Source organism: Carcharhinus amblyrhynchos, chromosome 1, assembly GCF_965287045.1.
Source record: "Carcharhinus amblyrhynchos chromosome 1, sCarAmb.v2.hapA, whole genome shotgun sequence".
Lineage (NCBI taxonomy): Eukaryota > Metazoa > Chordata > Chondrichthyes > Carcharhiniformes > Carcharhinidae > Carcharhinus > Carcharhinus amblyrhynchos.
Window position 1 is genome coordinate 54,946,832 of NC_137324.1, and position 19,338 is coordinate 54,966,169.

The following is a 19,338-nucleotide window of genomic DNA, read 5'->3' on the forward strand; positions in this document are numbered from 1 at the left end:
GACAGCTCCTGAACTCACATCTCCACCCCGACTCAATAGATCTTTGCTCTTAAACTAAGCACTGGCCATTCTTGAATCATGTTGGGCAATGACACGGGTATTAAGGAGCATTTTAGGTCGGTTTTATTATTTTATTTTAAGAAGCAGCAGCGTTTGTACTCAGGCGGTTGCTGTCTATCACGGTTCACTGGAGGGTCTTTCATATCTGAATCGAGACTGTTCTGCTGCCTGGCAACCCCCAGAGGAATGGCAATTAGCCAGATGTCAGCAGCACCATTATCTCCATTGCCGATTACACCTTATCCAGCTCTGACACTGGTTCTGCAAACAGAGTGAGATTTTACAATAAAATCCTGAATGTCATCCTTTTTGTTTTAGAAAAGGGGGGGAAAAAAATCACTTACATTTTGAACATTGCTTGAAATTATTTTTAAAGCACTAGATATCAATGTTATCCTGAGAACTATCAATTTTCTCTAATAAACTTAATATCTCTATGAGATATTAAAAGCAACAGGAGGAATTCCTGTCTGTAATACTAATAGTGAATCACTCAGGATGCAGCGAGCTTCACTTTTAATGCCATGCTGCATATTTTAGGTTGACCTTTTCGGTCATATGTGTTATTGCTGGATCTGAATTTTCCTATTGCATACGGAATTTCAGTTATTCCGTCCTGTCTTATTATTGTCCCCTGTTATTCGGCAATTTCCCACTTGTCCCTATATTATTCAATTGGACTAGATGGTGCTGTTTGAAGGAGAACAACTCCGATTTCCCCCCACATTCCGAAGATGAGTGGGTTAGGTTAATTGGCCATGCTAAATTGCCCCTTAGTGTCAGGGTGATTAGCAAGGTATAAACATGAGGTTACCGGGACAGGACCTGGGTGGAATTATTGTCAATGCAGGCTTGATAGGCTGAATGGCCTGCTTCTGCACTGTAGGGTTTCTATGATACTATGGTATCCTAGGGCCAGATTTTACAAGCCACCCACTGACAAAACAGGTAGGCGGACACATAAATTAGGGTGTGTGTCATTGGCAGTAGCCAATCCGCCCCATCACCACTGCTCTTTTATGAATGTCAGGAGTGTCTTCGAAGGAGTCGTCCACCTGCGGCCCAATTGAGGCCCATAAAGGCAGTCCTCGCACTTACAATGCAATTGGTCCCTGAGAACCACATGTTAAGTAGAAGCATCATAAGTCAGAATCAATTTTCCCACAGGGACCATGCTATAAATGAGGGATTTGTTCATGAACCAAGGCCTGGTACCCTATTTACTAGTTATCCGTGTCTTCTGTCCAACTTGGCCTCAGGAGGTTACATTCAATATATTGGTTAATGATTTCAAAGTTTCTAACCCATTTTTGAGATTTTTGTAGGGTGAAAAGTGTCTTTTTAAGCTTAACCCCCAAACAAAGGGTCCTAGGAGCCAAGTGGTCATGAAGGATTTCATAGCTTTCCTGGGATTCAACAATGTCTTCCCTGGCTTGAGTTGGACACCCAGTTCTGGATCAAAAGGCATCAGACTATAGGCACAAGCATCCCATTATAATCAATGGGAAAGCTATCAGTGGGGAGAGGCTACACTTCTACCCGCAAATCATGACCCAGTTTCCTGAAGGATCCTAGAGGCTGAAGGTTCAGAGGGAGCGATCTCCACTTCCCCAGACTCATTCTGTGTTAGCAAGCATTATATAATAAAAATATACAAGATGGGCGGCACAGAATGTCGATGCACATGTATAAATGTTTGAACTTGTTCACTGGTGTCGTACAGACATGGTAAAGTCGAAACAGGATGTCCATTTATAAACAGCGTGAGAGTCACTCATCGTAACTCGAATATCCTAAAGCGAAGGGCTGCCTATCATGGGCAATTAATGCCTAATGAACGGCCTCATCCTCCCAACAATTTAACAATGCCTGGAGAGGCCAATACCCAATGTGCAGCTGAATAAGTTTAATAATCTGGCTGCTTTCTACATAAGGGATGAGGTCAGGCTGTTTTTTTCTTGGGCCCTCTGCAGCTGGAGACCCTTCCCACAATTATGCTTCCAGACATCAACTCTCCCCCAGCCCTACAGAATAGAATAGAATAGAATCCCTGCAGTGGAGAAGGTGGCCATTCAGCCCATCGAATTAGTACTGACTCCCTGACAAAATATCTTACCCATGCCCGCCACCCCGCCCTATCACTGTAATCCTGCACATTTACCACTGCCAATCCTACAACCTGGACAATTTTGGAGTGTGGGAGGAAACCGGAGCATCTGGAGGAAACCCATGCAGACACAGGGAGAACATGCACACCTCCCCACCACCACCACCCACCCCTCACCTCACTAGGGCCTGTCAATCTGGCTCCAGTGAGATCCTATTCATATCTGAATGTCCTGGTCTATTGCAGATCACGACTTCCTCGACTTACCTGCAGTACCAGCAGTGGCCACCACTACTACTGGCACTTTAGGTGTGCGGAACTGCTTGGTTCTGATTGGCAGGCAGCACTGTGCGGCAGGACTTCCTCCTGGAGACATTCAACAATCCCATACTATAATAATTAAATGGCCATTACCTAAAGAATTAAAGCAGAGTGAGCTGACTGGTGAGGTGGGCTCGCCTCTGATATTTACACTGGGACGTGGGGGATCTGCCCTCAACATATGATCCAACCCTTAATATCATGATAACATTAGTTCCGCAAAACATATTCATAAGAACATAAGAACTAGGAGCAGGAGTAGGCGATCTGGCCCCTCGAGCCTGCTCCGCCATTCAATATGATCATGGCTGATCTTTTTGTGGACTCAGCTCCACTTACCCACCCGCTCACCATAACCCTTAATTCCTTTACTGTTCAAAAATGTATCTATCCTTGCCTTAAATACATTTAATGAGGTAGCCTCAATTGCTTGACTGGGGAGGGAATTCCACGGATTCACAACCCTTTGGGTGAAGAAGTTCTTCCTCATCTCGGTCTTAAATCTGCTCCCTCTTATTTTGAGGCCATGCCCCCTAGTTCCAGTTTCACCCGCTAGTGGAAATAGCTTCCCTGCTTCTATACATTAGTCATTAGCTGCTCACGGCTGTTGAGGGATATCCCTGCCATAGGTTGGCTGCTGTGTGAACCTACGTGGATCACTAACTGAAAACAAAAATGAAGTGAAATGAGTAAGAGTAATGATAACGACACACAGCACAATATTGTTTTATCCTGAATTGTACAGCCCAATTGTACTTCACCTTCAAGCCCATGGTATAATAATTGTTCACATTGATTCACAGTACACCAGCGCTTTATTTCAAATTACACACCACGATAATACTTCACCTCAAATCACGCAGCATTATAGAGCACATTACTTGCTACCATATTATTTTACATCTTTTCACATGTTTTGGTTATAATATTTTGGTTATTTTATTCAACTAATAAGCCTGAATTCAAATGGTTACCACAGCAGTCTAAGAATTTGAATCCAGGTTTTAAAAAGCTCTGAAAATAGAAAGCTCAAATCGAGACCAGTGGCCATAATGCTGTTGGACTGAAACCCCTTGGGCAGGATTTTCCAGCCACACTTGCTACAGAATCGGAAAATCCGGCCCGAGGTCAATGGAGTTTTCCATGCTCCATCTCTCACCCGCTCCAATTCCTGTGGTGCACAGAATTGGAAAATTTGACATACCCCACCCCCGTTTCCCCAAACTCCTTTCAAGGAAAGAGACATTCCATCTTTACCAATGACTGCATTCCCTCACTAATGCAGTCGACTCTTAACTGCCCACCTGTAATGACCCAGCAACCCACTCAGTTGTAGCAAACAGCTGTAAGTAGTTTAAGAAGAAGTTCTACCACCCGTTTCTCAATGCGGCAATAAACACTGGCCTTGCCCGCAATGCTGAGAATTAACAATTCTTCTAAAGCGGAAAAACAAATATACAAAAATTGACATGCAGGAAAAGAATGGTTAACTCATCAAGCCCGCCCCCACCTTGAATCGCAGTCTGCTAGTCCTTCCCTTTCAATCACGATGTCTAATCTATTTCATTTCAAGTCACATGGGGTATGTTAGTGATTCACTTCAAATCAAGTGGCTTTAGTAATATTCAATTTCAAACCGCACGACACAACAGTACATCACTTTGAATCAGATTGTACAAAAGTACCTCACTTGCAATGATATACATTAGCACTTCATTTTGAATTATGGGATTGGATCACCAGAGCCTTCTGTCTATTTTAAAACTGCTCATCTTCAAATTCAGCTTTTTTTTTAAATAAAGAAAGCAGGGTGAGAAGCTAAGGCTCATAAAGCAGGGCACCATGAATAAAAGACAGGCTGAAATAAATCTGCAAGTAGTAGATAAGTAATGCTAGGCTGAAGGTGAGAATTCGTTAATGTTACATAAGTAGGGTGTGTTTCAAGTCTGTTTTAATTGTTATAAAGAGCCATAGGACCTGCGCACAACACCACCCCTCAACGTTGTCAATGTTTTACCATAGCAAGGTCACCTGAATTATACCTGATCATAACATTGCACACTGACAACCAAGAAACTGAGGAAATGTTTGTTATGCAGTTACGGAGCTTTACAGCACAGAAAGAGGCCCTTCAGCCCATTGTGTCTGTGCTAGCCATCAATTATCTATCTATTCTAACCCTTTTTCCAGCACCTGGCCCATAGCCTTGAATGCTATGGATCTTCACTTGCTCATCTAAATACTTCTTAAATTCATGAGTGTTCCCCTTTCAGGCAGTCAGTTCCAGATTCTCAGCACCCTCTGCATGCAAAACCTTTTCCTCAAATCCTCACTAAATTTCCCATTCCTTACCTTAAATCTCTGTCCCTGGTTACTGACCCCTCAATGAAGGGGGCATGTTTTTTCCCAGCTAACCTATCTGTGCAATTTCATACACCTCTATCAGATTCCCCCTCAGCCTTTTCTGCTCGAAGGAAAATAATCCCAGCCTATTCCAACTTCATAGTTAGAATGCTCCAGTCTAGACAACACCTCGGTGAATCTCCTCTGCACCTTTGCTACTGCAATCACATCACTGGATTTTTGTGGTCCTTTCATTTTTTTCTGTTAAACTGTTCCTCATCCTGGACGTAGCCATCACCACTCCTGGGTATGTCCTGTCCCACCGGCAGGGCAGACCAGGCAGTGGTGGCAGCACAGCGGTATGCAGTTGGTGCCTATGAAGTCTCATGGCATCAGTTCAAACATGGGCAAGGAAACCTCCTTCTGATCACCACATACTGTCCCCTCTCTACTGACAAATCATATTGAATGCTACTTAGGTGCACTGAGGGTAGCAAGAGTTTATTCTGGATTGGGGATTTCAAATGTCCATCACCAGGAATGGCTCAAAAGCAGAATCACAGATCTTGTGGGCCAAGTCCTAAAGGAAATAACTGCTAGACTGGGTCTGGGTGGTGGTGAGAGAGCCAAGACGAGGAAAAAACATATTTGACCTCATCCTAACACAGCTGCATCTGTCCATGACAGTACTGGCAGGAGTGGCCACCCCATATCCTTGTGGAGACCAAGTCTCGTCTTCACATTGAGGATACCCTCAATCATGTTGCGTGGCACCACCTTTGTGCTAAAAGAGATAAAATGGGATACACTTCAAACAGATCTAGCAAGTCAAGACTAGGCAGCCATGAGACATTCTGGGCCATCAGCGACAGCAGAATTGTACTCAACCACAATCTGTAATTATGTGGCCTGACATATCCACCACTCTGCCATTACCATAAGGCCAGAAGATCAACTCTCGCTCATTGAGGAATGTAAGAGCAACACCAGACATACCTACAAAATGAGGTATCAACCCTGGTGAAGCTACAACACAGGACTGCCTGTGTGCCAAACATGATAAGCTGCAAGTAACAGACAGAGCTAAGTGATTGCACAACCAACAGATCAGATTTCAGCCTTGCAGTCCTGCCACATCTGGTCATGAATGGTGGTGGACAATTAAACCACACACTAGAGGAGGAGGCTCCTCAATGATGAAAGATCCCAGCATATCAGTACAAAAAATAAGGTTGAAGCATTTGCAACTATCTTCAGCCAGACATGCCACGTGGATAATCCATCCTAGCCTCCTCCAGCAGTCCGCTGCATCACAGAGGCCAATCTTCAGTCAAATGGATTAACTTATGTGAAATCAAGAAATAGCTGAAAGTGATTATTCATGCTTGGGCTGACAAGTGGCAAGTAACATTTGCACCACACAAGTGGTGACCATCTCCAACAAGAGATACCAGATACTGAAAAGGCTCTGGACCCTGACAATATTCCAGCAATAGTACTGAACACTTGATCTCCAGGACTTGCCATGCCCTAAGCCAAGCCGTTCGAGTACAATTACAACACTGGCATCCACCCAGATATGCCATGTACACAAAAAGCAGGACAAATCCAACCTGGCCAATTACCACCCCATTAGTTTAACCTTGAACATCAGTAAAATGATGAAAGGTCTCATCAATAATGCTATTAAGCAACACTACTCAGTAATAACCTGCTCATGGACACTCAGTTTGGGTGCTGCCAGGGTCATTCAGCTCCTGACTTATTAGAGCATTGGTTCAAACATAGACAAAGGAGCTGAACTCTGGACGTGGTGACAATGATTGCCCTTGATATCAGGGCAGCATTTAACAGAGTGTGGTATTAAGGACCCCCAGTAAAACTGGACTCAATGGGAATCTGAGGGAAGAACTTTCACTCATTGGAGACAGACTTGGCACAAAGGAAGATGGTTGCGGTGGTTTGAGATCAATCATCTCAGTTCCAGGACATCACTGCAGGAGTACCACAGGATAGTGTCTTAGGCTCAGCTTTCTCCAGCTGATTTATCAATGACCTTCCTTCCATCATAAGATCAGAAGTGGGGATGTTTGTTGATGATTGGACAATGTTCAGCACCATTTGCAACTCCTCAGGTACTGAAGCAGTCCTTGTCCAAGACCTGGACAATATTCAGGCTTGGGCTGACAAGTGGTAAGTAACATTTACACCACACAAGTGCCAGGCAATGACGAGCTCCAACAAGAGAAAATCTAACTATTGCCTTCTGACAGTCAATGGCATTACCATCACTGAATCCCACACAATCAACATTCTGGGAGTTACCACTGTCAGACATTGAAGTGAACTAGCCATATAAATACTGTAGCTACCAGACGTGATCATAGACAGGAATCCTGCAGCAAGCAACTTATCAGACTTCCCAAGGCCTGTCTATCCCCTACAGGACACAAGCCAGGTGTGATGGATTACTGCAGGAGGCAAGGCGAGAAGTAGCTGGGACTTTAGCAGGTATCTTCATACCCTCTTTGACCACAGGTGAGATCCCAGACGACTGAAGAATAGCTAATGTTTTTCCCTTGTTGAAGAAAGGAAGCAGAGATAATCCAGCAAATTATAGACAGATGAGCCTAACATTGGTGGTGGGGAAGCTTTTGGAGAAGATACTGAAAGACAGGATATATGCACATTTGGAGGAAAATGGATTAGTTGGTGACAGGCAGCATGGTTTTGCACAGGAAAGGTTATGTCTGACCAACTTGATTGAGTTTTTTGAAGAGGTGACAAAGAAAATTGATGAGGCAAGGGCTGTGGATGTCATTTATATGGACTTTAGTAATGTGTTTGACAAGGTTCCAAATGGCAGAATGGTACTAAAACTAAAATCATGTGGAATTCGGGGTGGGCTGGCTAGAGGGATACAGAACTGGCTTGGTTATAGAAGACAGAGAGTAGCGTTGGAAGGATGTTTTTTAGAATGGAGATCTGTAGCTTTTGGTGTCCCACAGGGAACAGTGCTGCGACCTCTGCTGTTTGTAGTATACATAAATGACCTGGAGGAAAATGTGGATGGTCTGATTAGTAAACTTGCAGATGACACAAAGATCTGTGGAGTTGCTGATAATGTTGAGGATTGTAAGAAGTCTCACAACACTGGTGTTGTGAGACTTCTTACTGTGTTTACCCCAGTCCAATGCCAGTATCGCTACATAATGTTGAGGATTGTCAAAGGATACAGCAAGATACAAGTAGATTGGAAATGTGGGCCCAGAAATGGCAGATGAAGTTTAGATCGAACAAATGCGAGGTGATGCATTTTAGAAGATCAAGTTTAGGTATGAATTATCATGTAAGTGGCAGAACCCTTTGGAACATTAACATTCAGAAGGATTTGGGCATGCAGGTCCATAGTTCCCTAAAAGTGGCAAAGCAGGTGGCCAAGGTGATTAAGAAGGCATATGGCACACTTGCCTTCATCAGCCACGGCATTAAGTACAGGAGTTGGGAAATCATTTTGCAACTATATAAAACCTTGGTTAGGCTACATTTGGAATGTTACATGCAGTTCTGATTGCCACACTACCAGAAGGATGTTGAAGCATTGGAAATGGTGTAGAAGAGATTTACCAGGATATTGCCTGGTTTGGAGGATATGGACTATGAAGAAGGGTTGAACAAACTTGGATTGTTTTCATTGGAGCATCAGAGGATCACAGGGAACTTGATAGAGGTCTACAAGATTATGACAGGCTTGGGTAGAGTGATAGAGTCTTTTTCCCAGGGTTGAAGGGTCAATTACGCAGGGATATAGGTTGAATGTTTAAAAGAGAGGTACGGGGCACGTTTTTCGCACAGAAGGTGGTGAATGCCTGGAACACGCTGCCAGGGCAGCTGGTGAAAGCAGATTCTATAACAATGATCAAGAGACATTTGGATAGATACATGAATAGGCAAGGAATTGAGAGATATGGACCAATTAGAGACAACATTAGATTAGAGAGGCATTTGTGTTGGCACAAACTTGGTGGGCCAAAGGGCCTGTTGCTGTGCTGTACTTTTTTTGCTCTTTATTATTCACGACTTGATGTATGAGTGCAGCTCAAAAAAACCTCAAGCTTACCAACAAGCAAAACAAAGCAGCCCACTTTATTGGCATCCATTCATCAAACATTGACTCTCTCCACCACTGACGAACTGTGGCAGAGACAAAACGTGATCTTCCCCATCTCCACACTGCTGAGTTCTTGCCAATGCTGTGGCAGGAGTTATTTGTTATTCATTCATGGGCTGGTCAGCACTAATTGCCCAAGAACAGTAGAGAGTCAACATCATTGCCGTGGCTCTGGAGTCACATGTAGACCAAACCAGGTTAGGATGGCAGATTCCCGTCCTTAAAAGGCATTAGTGAACCAGATGGGTTTTTCCAACAATTGACAATGGTTTCTTGGTCATCAGCAGATTCTTAATTGCAGATTTTTTTAAATTCAAATTCTACCATCTGCCTCGGCAAGATTCGAACCTGGATCTCCAGAATATTAGTTGAATTTTTGGTTTAATAGTCTCACAATGGTACCAGTAGGCCATCGCCTCCCATTAAGGGTAATTGATATTACCAGCTAGTGGAGAATTTCCTCCCTCCAGTATTCAAGCATGCAAGCTTCCCACCATTTTCCAGGCTGTACACTCTCATGGTCCCAATATATGCTACCAGCAAGCAAGCCAAACTTCCAGTAGTACGAAATTCAAAAATGATCTCCAGTGCCATTTCTAAGCTACATTTTAGTTGCTTTGTGTGTTTTAAAATGTACTGCAAGGTGTTTAAAAATGTACTGCAATTTTCTATTGTCAACCTACATGAGGAAAATTGATCATTTTTTTCTTCTAACAAAAACACGTATTGGTCGCAAGGCTGATAGCTTTGACCATGATAGCAATCGAGCACCATTGTTAAAATATATTAGCAGAGTCACCATTTCATTTTGGAACCAAATATGTATGTGTATATATATATATATATATCAAAATAAATTGGAGGTTTTAAATTTTCCTAGAATTCAAAGTCACACAAAGGAATCCATTTCAGGATTGTAAACCCAGCCAAATGACATTCGATAAAAAGACTAACTATTAAAGTGACTCTCTGAAGATTGGAATAGTGCCACATTAGAAATGTTCAGATTGATGGGAGGAGCATCTCCTGTTTCTCTGTTGCTTTTTCAGGATCTGAAACTAAATAGGTTCAGACAGTCCTAATCTATTTCGCAAGTGTTTCTAAATCCATGAGATATGACTGCTGTTAATTAGGTACTAATGAGTACTAATTAGGCAATCTGAGTCAGAGACTATTAGGAGGACCAGTGTGGGAAATGCAAATGTCACGCTCATGTAATAACAAGGCTTCTTCTTTTGAAGCTAAGGATTTCACTCATAATGTAGGTTGAGAGGTAATGTTGTGACGATTGCTGCTCTGTTATATTTCTATTCATCTTCAGTTTAAGTGCACAATCTTCTAGAAGTAAGGAACACTGTCTTATCAAATGGTTTCAGTGAGTCCAAAATCAAAGTGCTCTCATTAATTCAGAGAACACTGGAACTGATGTTACAAGTCACATGCAGTCATAGAAGTTTCCAGTTGGCAGTAGGCTGACAAGGCAGGCAAGCCCTGCAGTTTGCTTAGCGTTGACATATACAGATCCTCCCTCTATATTAGCTCCACTAGAAATGTACAGAGCATGGCAACCAATCTGAGCATAGCACTCCTGCAACCAACAAAAACCAGTGATCATGCCCAGATGATCTGTTTTGCTGTGACACTGATTGAGATATAGATATTGCCCAAAGCACCTGGGAGAATGCCCCTCCCTTCTTCAAAACATGGGGCCTGTTGTATCCAACTGACCGATCTCAGATTAAATGTCTCATCTGAAAGTGGACATCTCTGACAGTGCAGCACTCTCTCAGTGCTGCATGAGGCATCAATCAGATTAAGTCCCTGAAACCATGGGTTTTGGACTCAATGCTACCCACTGAGGACCCCAAGTGACCAAGGAACATCCTGATGCCAAATTAAAAAATACAACAAAGTTACCATTGCCCAACAACTCTCAGGCTAGTCATTTGCTGTGACATTATCATTCCACTGCTTAGTGATCAGGATTTTCAGCACATCCGGAGCATACTTTTTTAAAAATTCATTTTGGAGGGTGTGAACATCGCTGGTTAAGACAACGTTTATTGTCCATTGTTAACTGCACTTCAGAAGGTGGCGGTGAGCTACTTTCTTGAACTGTTGCAGTCCCTGAAGTGCACATATACCCACAATGCTATTAGGGAGAGAATTACAGGATTTTAACAGTGACATTTTGACAGTGAATGAATGGCAATATATTTCCAAGTGAGGATAGTGAGAGACTTAGAGAGGAACTTCCAGGTGGTGGTATTCCAGGCATCTGCTGCTTTACCCTGGTAGTGATCTTGGATTTGGAAGGTGCTGCCTAAGGAACCTTGGTAAGTTCCTGCAGTACATCACAGCTGCAACTGTGTCAGTGGTGGACGCTTTGAATGATTGTGGAAGAGGTTGCAATAAAGTGGGCAGCTTTGTCCTGGATGGTCATAGAGTCACAGACTCACAGAATAGAGACAAGACTTCCAGCCCACTATGTCTATGCCGATCACCAAATACAAATCTATACTAATCCCATTTACCCACACTTGATCCATAGCCTATTATGCCTTGCCAATTTAAGTGCTCATCAAGATGCATTTCCAACACCCTCTAAGGCAATGTGTTCCATATTTTCACCACCCTCAGGTGAAAAATATTTTCCTCAGATCGCCTCTAATACACTTATTCCTCGCCTTAAACCAATGCTGAGCTCCTTGCATGCTAATGGAGTTGTACTCATCCAGGCTAGTGGAGAGTATTACGTTGCACTCCTGACTTGTGCCTTGTAGATGGTGGACAGGCTTTGGGGGTTAAGAAGGTGAGTTACTCATTGTAGGATTCCTAGCCTTTGATCTGCCTTTGTAACCACATTATATATATGGCTAGGCCAGTTCACTTTTTGGTCAATGGTAACATAGAATATAAAACATTACAACGCGGTACAGGTCCTTCGGCCCTCAATGTTGCACCAACCTTGAAACCAAGCTAAAGCTCATCTAACCTACACTATTCAAATATCATCCATATGTTTATCCAATGACCATTTGAATGCCCTTAATGTTGGCGAGTTCACTACTGTTGCAGGGAAGGAATTCCATGCCCTTACTACTCTTTGAGTAAAGAACCTACCTCTGACATCTGTCCTATATCTACCACCCCTCAATTTAAAGCTATGTCTCCTCGTGCTAGCCATCACCATCCAAGGAAAAAGGCTCTCACTGTCCACCCTATCTAATCGTCTGATCATCTTGTCATACCTCTATTAATCACCTCCTAACCTTCTTCTCTGTAATGAAAACAGCCTCAAGTCCCTCAGCCTTTCCTCATAAGACCTTCCCACCATACTAGGCAACATCCTGGTAAACCTCCTCTGCACCCTTTCCAATGTTTCCACATTCTTCCTATAATGCAGTGACCTGAAATGTACGCAACACTCCAAGTGCGGCCACACCAGAGCTTTGTACAGCTGCAACATGACCTCATAGCTCCAAAACTCAATCCCTCTACCAATAAAAGCTAACACACCATATGCCTTCCTAACAACCCGATCAACCTGGGTGCCAACTTTCAGGGATCTATGGATATGGACACCGAGATCTCTCTGCTCATCCACAATACCAAGTATCTTATCATTAACCCAGTACTCTGTATTCCTTTTACTCTTTCCAAAGTGAATCATCTTACATTTTTTCTGCATTAAGCTCCATTTGCCACCTCTCAGCCCAGCTCTGCAGCTTATCTATGTCCCTCTGTAACCTGCAACATCCTTCCACACTGTCCACAACTCCACCGACTTTAGTGTCATCTGCAAATTTTCTAACCCATCCTTCTATGCCCTCATCCAGGTCATTTATAAAAATGACAAACAGCAGTGGCCCCAAAACAGATCCTCGTGGTATACCACTAGTAACTGAACTCCAGGATGAACATTTCCCATCAACTACCACCCTGTCTTCTATCAGCTAGCCAATTTCTGATCCAAACCACTAAATCACCCTAATTCCATGCCTCTGTATTTTCTGCAATAGCCTACCATGGGGAACCTTATCAAATGCTTTACTGAAATTCAAATACACCACATAAACTGCTTTACCCTCATCCACCTCTTTGGTCACCTTCCCAAAGAACTCAATAAGGTTTGTGAGGCACGACCTACCCTTCACAAAACCATGTTGACTATCCCTAATCAAATTATTCCCTTCTAGATGATTATAAATCCTATCTCTTATAATCCTTTCCAAAATTTTGCCCAGTAAGGCTCACTGTCTATAATTACCAGGGTTGTCTCGACTCCCCTTTTTGAACAAGGGGACAACATTTGACAACAGTCTTCTGGCACTATTCCTGTAGACATTCAGAATGTTGATAGAGTGAGATTCAGAGATGTTAGTGCCATTGAATGTCAAGGGACAATGGCTGGATTCTCTCTTGTTGTAGATGGTCATTGCCCAGCGCTTGTGCGGCCGAGACTGCAATGCAACCAAGGCAACACACCTAGGGTGGTGGCTGCTGTATAGACCTTGGTGCAAGGCTCTTGACCTGGACTGCGAGTACAGGAAAGTGACCAAAGTGCGAGTCACAGCATGCGCCTCATTGTACCTTGTTTTAAAATAAAGTTTGCTAGTGTCACAAATAGCACTGCAATGTAGTTACTGTGAAAATCCCCCAGGTGCCACATTCTGGCACCTGTTTGGGTACACTGAGGGAGAACTTAGCATGGCTAATTCACCTAACCAGCATGTCTTTCAGACTGTGGGAGGAAACAGGAGTGCCCAGGGGAAACCCACACAGACATGGGGAGAATGTACAAACTCCATGCTGACAGTGACCCGGGTCCCTGGCAATGTGAGGCACTAATGCTAACAACTGTGTCGCCATGCCACCAGCTGCACTCTGACCTCTGCACAGATGTCATCATCCACCTTGTCAGTGGGTAGCCCTTGTCCCTGAGGTGACAACCCTGCAGCACCTGTGGATCCTGAAACATGTCGGGGATCTGAGAGTGACTCAGAATGTCATGACATTCCAGTACTCTGTATTCCTTTTACTCTTTCCAAAGTAAATCATCTTACATTTTTTCTGCATTAAGTCCAAGACTTAACTCCAAGACTTTGTGCTCAAAGAGGGCCACATGACAATATGCACATCAGCACACAGCCAAGGATTAGGAACACTCTCCTTGAGCTGTCTGCCATTGCCAACTGTCTAGGGGAATGTATCAAGCACACACATGCAGGGTGTGTTTGGTGCAGTTGCACCAAACATTCACTGAGTGGAATCCTTCATATAGCTCACATTGTTCACTGCTCAATTCTCCAAAGATCTGAATGCCATGCAAGTGCAGTCAATAGCACTCTGCACCTGTGGAAACCAGAAGGTATGAAAAGCCCATTGTCCTTGCATCCTGGCTAAGCTGACTTCGATCAAAATTGGCAAAGTTGTGTGCATTTGCAAAGATTGCACCTGTGACATCCTGGATTCACTTGTGTGCAGAAGCTTGCAAAATCCCTCAGGTTTCACCTCTGGAGCCCTGGAAGGAGCCACTAGCTTAAAAATTGAGCATTGCATTAACTTTCTGCAACACTGACAGTGGATGTCCTCTAAATCTCCGTAGCACCAAATCCTACAAAAGATAGCAGATATTATTCACCAGCTCCCTGGACATTTGTAGTCTTCAGCAATGCTGGTTCACGAACGTCAGGTGCCATGTGCAGATGACTCTGTGATTCATCCTCTGTGTATGGAGCGGGCCCTGCTACCCTTCCTCTTCACGGTTCTGCTCCTGCCATTGCTGAGCCAGGTGCTTCCATTGATGCCTTTTTCTTTGCTTCTGAGTATGAGTGAGAATAATGAAAGCGAGATCACCGAGCTCCATGTTTTGTATGTTCCCCTCACAGCAGTGTCAAAGAGACACCTAACGGGTAGTATTTGTCTCCTAAGGACCATTTGTTGCCCATTCATCATTTGATGTTTATCTCAAAGCCATCAATTCATGCCCTGGCCACCACATTGATGCCCATTTTTTCATTTGCATGCTAATTGGCCGGCACCTCACACCATCACTGCCCCACACCTTAGCCCTTATTTCATATCGTAGGATCATATCATAGAATTCCACTGTGCAGAAGGAGGCCATTCAGCCCATTGTGAGTCTGCACCAACAACAATCCTACCCAGGCCCTATCCCCAAAACCCCACAGCTTTATCCACTCTACTGCATCCTGAATTCTCATCTCAGACACAGGCATTGACGCAAGCTTAACTCAAAGACTTTGTGTTCAAAGAGGGCCACATGACAATATGCACATCAGCACACAGCCAAGGATTAGGAACACTCTCCTTGAGCTGTCTGCTATTGCCAACTGTCTAGGGGAATGTATTTGCTTTCCCAGTCAGCCAATGACCAGCGATTTTGAAAGTCAGTGCAGTGAGGGTTAATTGCTGTGCAACAATCAGTGGCACTCGCATACTTAAGTGGTGCTAGAGAAGGCATTATTGTATAAGCAGTTAGACTCCAGGTGGGAAATGAGGCCTTCCACTGATGGTCAAGCTTTCACACCAATATAAAACATGACATTCGCCTTATCAGGATATTTTGCACTCCTGTTGCCGAACCCTCTCAATGTTAACAGGAGCAGAAAATCCCAGCCCAAATTCTTGGGATGAGAGCTTCAGTAGAACTAGGATAAATCTGATCTTGCTTCCAGTGAAAAGAGCTGTTTTGGAGAAGACAGTTCTTCCCCATGGAGCAACAACACTGCAGCAATGTAATCCAACAAGCTGCTTTTCTGCTGTTCTCTTTTTGAAAGTTAATTAATCTGTTTTACATGTAAATTTTTTTCCAATAGAGAACGTGGACTGCTTTGAAGAAAAAAATCCTTCACTTTCATGAGTAGGATTTTCTTTAAATGGCGAATTAATCAACTTCATTGCTGTTATGAATGAAAATAAGATAGCTCTGTGACACTGGAATTATTATGAACATCGCTTCCTATTGTGGCAGGTGATTTAATTTCTAATCCCGTGTCAAAGCAATGATGTTGTTAAGGTAAGGTTCATTTCCAGGCAGTAGTTAGCTGCAGTCACAGCTCTCCTGCTCCCAATAACCTTGCGTATTCACAGATACAGAAGTAGAGTCCCATAGATATAGGGAATCTGAAATAAAAACAGAATATGCTGGAAATAGTCAGCCGGTCAGATAGCTTCTGTAGAGAGAAAAATCATCAATGGGCAGAAATAATTGGTCATGACAGAGAGCCCACCCATTTCCTTTGGTAATTTTCCCCCTGCCAGCCCAGGCTTGATACCACCGACTCTGCCCCCCTATTTCCCCTTGCTCCCCCTCTCCCCATTCCACCATGGATTCGATTGAATGCCAATCGGGTGCTTATTCAGCTCATAGAAATCATAGAATCCTATAGTGCAGAAAGAGGCCATTCAGCCCATCGAGTCTGCACCAACCACAATCCCACCCAGACCCCTTCCCCATATCCCCACATATTTACCCACTAATCCCCCTAACCTATGCACCCCGGGACACTAAGGGCAATTTAGAATGGCCAATCGACCTAACCCACACATCTTTGGACTATGGGAGGAAACCGGAGCACCCAGAGGAAAGCCATGCAGACACAGGGAGAATGTACAAACTCCGTACAGACAGTGACCCGAACCTGGATTCAAACCCAGGTCCCAGGAGCTGTGAAGCAGCAATGCTAACCACTGTGCTACCGTGCTGCCCACTGATGATAGGTTCCTCACCATCTTCAGGAGGACCTTCCCAGTTCCGAGGTTGCCAGTCGATCAGAGTTGTCCAGGAGCAGCAGTGCCACCAGGAACAGCTGATACTATAGCAGGGCCCAGAAACAAAATCACACCCGAAACCCTGGAGCAAAGATAGATGAGGCCAGGATCGTTGGGACCAGTCAAGGAGGCCAGGTGAGGTGGGGTGCTTTAAGCGGGGTAAGTTTGAAGGGCAGGCAGGGGATGTCTCTACGTGGCCAGCCTTGATGCCAGCATGTCTTTTTATTTGGGCACAGGCTGCCCCCCCAGGTAGATTAGATAACCACCAGTGAAACCACAACAAATGTACCAAGCTTCATCTGGCAGCATGTCTGTGATACGCCCCCACCTACTATCAGTGGTGTTCCACTTACATGTGCCACTGAGGAAGTGCAGCTTATGGGCCTCGAGGTGGAAAGTTGACTTGAATCCTTCTCACTCGGTACGTAATTGGCTGGAGGATGGGGGTGTGGTGCGGGGGGGGCGGTGGGAGGGGGGTCAAAATGAACCCCCTCATTTTACACCCATCTTATACCTTCCCACCCAATTACATGCATGCCTCACCCACTGCGCCCCTCCACCACACCCATACCACTGTCTGACCACCATCCCCCCTCCATTGCCCCATCACCACCTCCAGGCCTAATGTTCGAGTTCAGTCAACTTCCATCAGCGCTCATGGATCTTATTTGAAAAATGAATGGTCTCTTCGAATTTGGAAATTGGTGCTTTTATGTCTTGATGAGTTCATCTCATGGCAGCACAGATTGCCCTCCACACCTTGAAGCTCCGAGGCCAATATTTCCGTCATGGTTCCTACTCCTGATAACTCCTGCTGCACGGTGGACTAAATTGAAGGACGCCATCTGACATACCTGTTAATTCCTCCTCTCCATGGTGGAATCACTCGATATTCACTGCCGAGGTCATGCGTGAATAATGGCCATTTGAGTGAAGTATCAGCGAGCAGCCGGCAAGGAATCAACACTCTCAGAAGAAGAGAAAATTGAAGAAGCAGTCTATGACTGCAAGGAGTCGTTCCCTGCTGCTTATTGTTAAAGTCCATTAGTTTTAGGAATCACAGTTAGTTCCAGTAAATGTGACAACAGCTATAAATAAATTGTCAAGTCTTGGGTCTCTCAGCAAACCGTTAATTGAGAATAGACCACCCCCCCTCAAATGTCGCTGGCCCCTTGTCCCTGTGATAGATTGCACAGGAGCAGATCGCAGCCACGGTCTGGGTTATCGATACGCAGACAATACTCTTCAAATTTTCATATGCATCACTCACCTCACCATAGCTCTTTAACGGACATCAATGGATCAGTATTACATGGCACGTGAAATAAAGTGAAAACATCACTGAAATCCAAGAAAGTTACCATCAAAACTCCACAAAGTGATTGAGAAGAAAACCTTTTGCAGAATAAACCAACGCATCAAAATGCTCCTAGTTTAATCTTTTCAGGATATTTGTGGCGCTTTGTCATCCTGATAAATAACAGCAAACAGCTTATATTACTTTCTTTGTGCAGAGAGTTTTCAGTCAGTTTAAAATAGCCTGTTACATTGGGAGGGAAGGTGTATTCCGTCCGTTTCTTTTTTAACCCAGCACTCGAAACAAGCTGACTAAGACCTGCAGAAAATCTCACGGCTTGTTTTATTTTCCTCTTCCGACAACCCTCCCACTCTCATTCGTAAATAGCAGAATTCAGCGCGAATTAGAGTTCACGTTCAAACAGGCAGCAAGGTGGATAGGAATGAAGCAGTCGCGAGTTCTGACACTGGGGATGAGATAGATATAGCTGGCGGTAAGAAAAGCAGACTTTGCTGGCATATCTGATCGTGCCACTTCTAACCCAAGAGTGCTCAATATTTACATTGGTTGTCAACAGTTTGGAGACTTGTTCGATTGTCAGAGCTGACATCTTTCACCTCGGTGAGGACCAAATCCACACAAGAAAATAAAACTGAGATAACCTTGACCTAACTGAGGACTCCCACACAAAAGACAGGCTGTCGATTCTGCTCAACTGATACAGAAGTTTTGGCGGACTCTGCATTCCCAGGAGTGTTTATTTTCCCTTTGTTTTCTACTTCCTACTCACAGACTGCCATTAAATTATCAACCTCAATTTAACTGTAAAACAGAATGTCTTTTATCCAAAATAATGACTTCGTAATCAAATCCTTGACCGAGAATTTCAGAAGGTTAAGCAGCAGAGTATCTAACATAGAAATGGAGACGTTTACAGCACAAACAAGGAGATCATTTAACCCTCAGTTTGTGTTAACTGAAAAACATTATTCAGCCGCATCTGAATTTCCAACTCTTGGTACATATTCTTGCAGGTTATGGCATTTCAAATGCATATCCAAGAATCCTTTTAAAAATAGTGGTTTGCTAGTACATAACTTGAGTATGGCTGAAAAAAGACATTTTGTCAAAGTTTTCTGTCTTGCACTTATCAGGATAATCACAATCTTGCGAATTGTCCTGATGAGTGCAAGACAAATACCTTTGACAAAATGTCATTTTTCTGCAATGTTTATTTAAAAA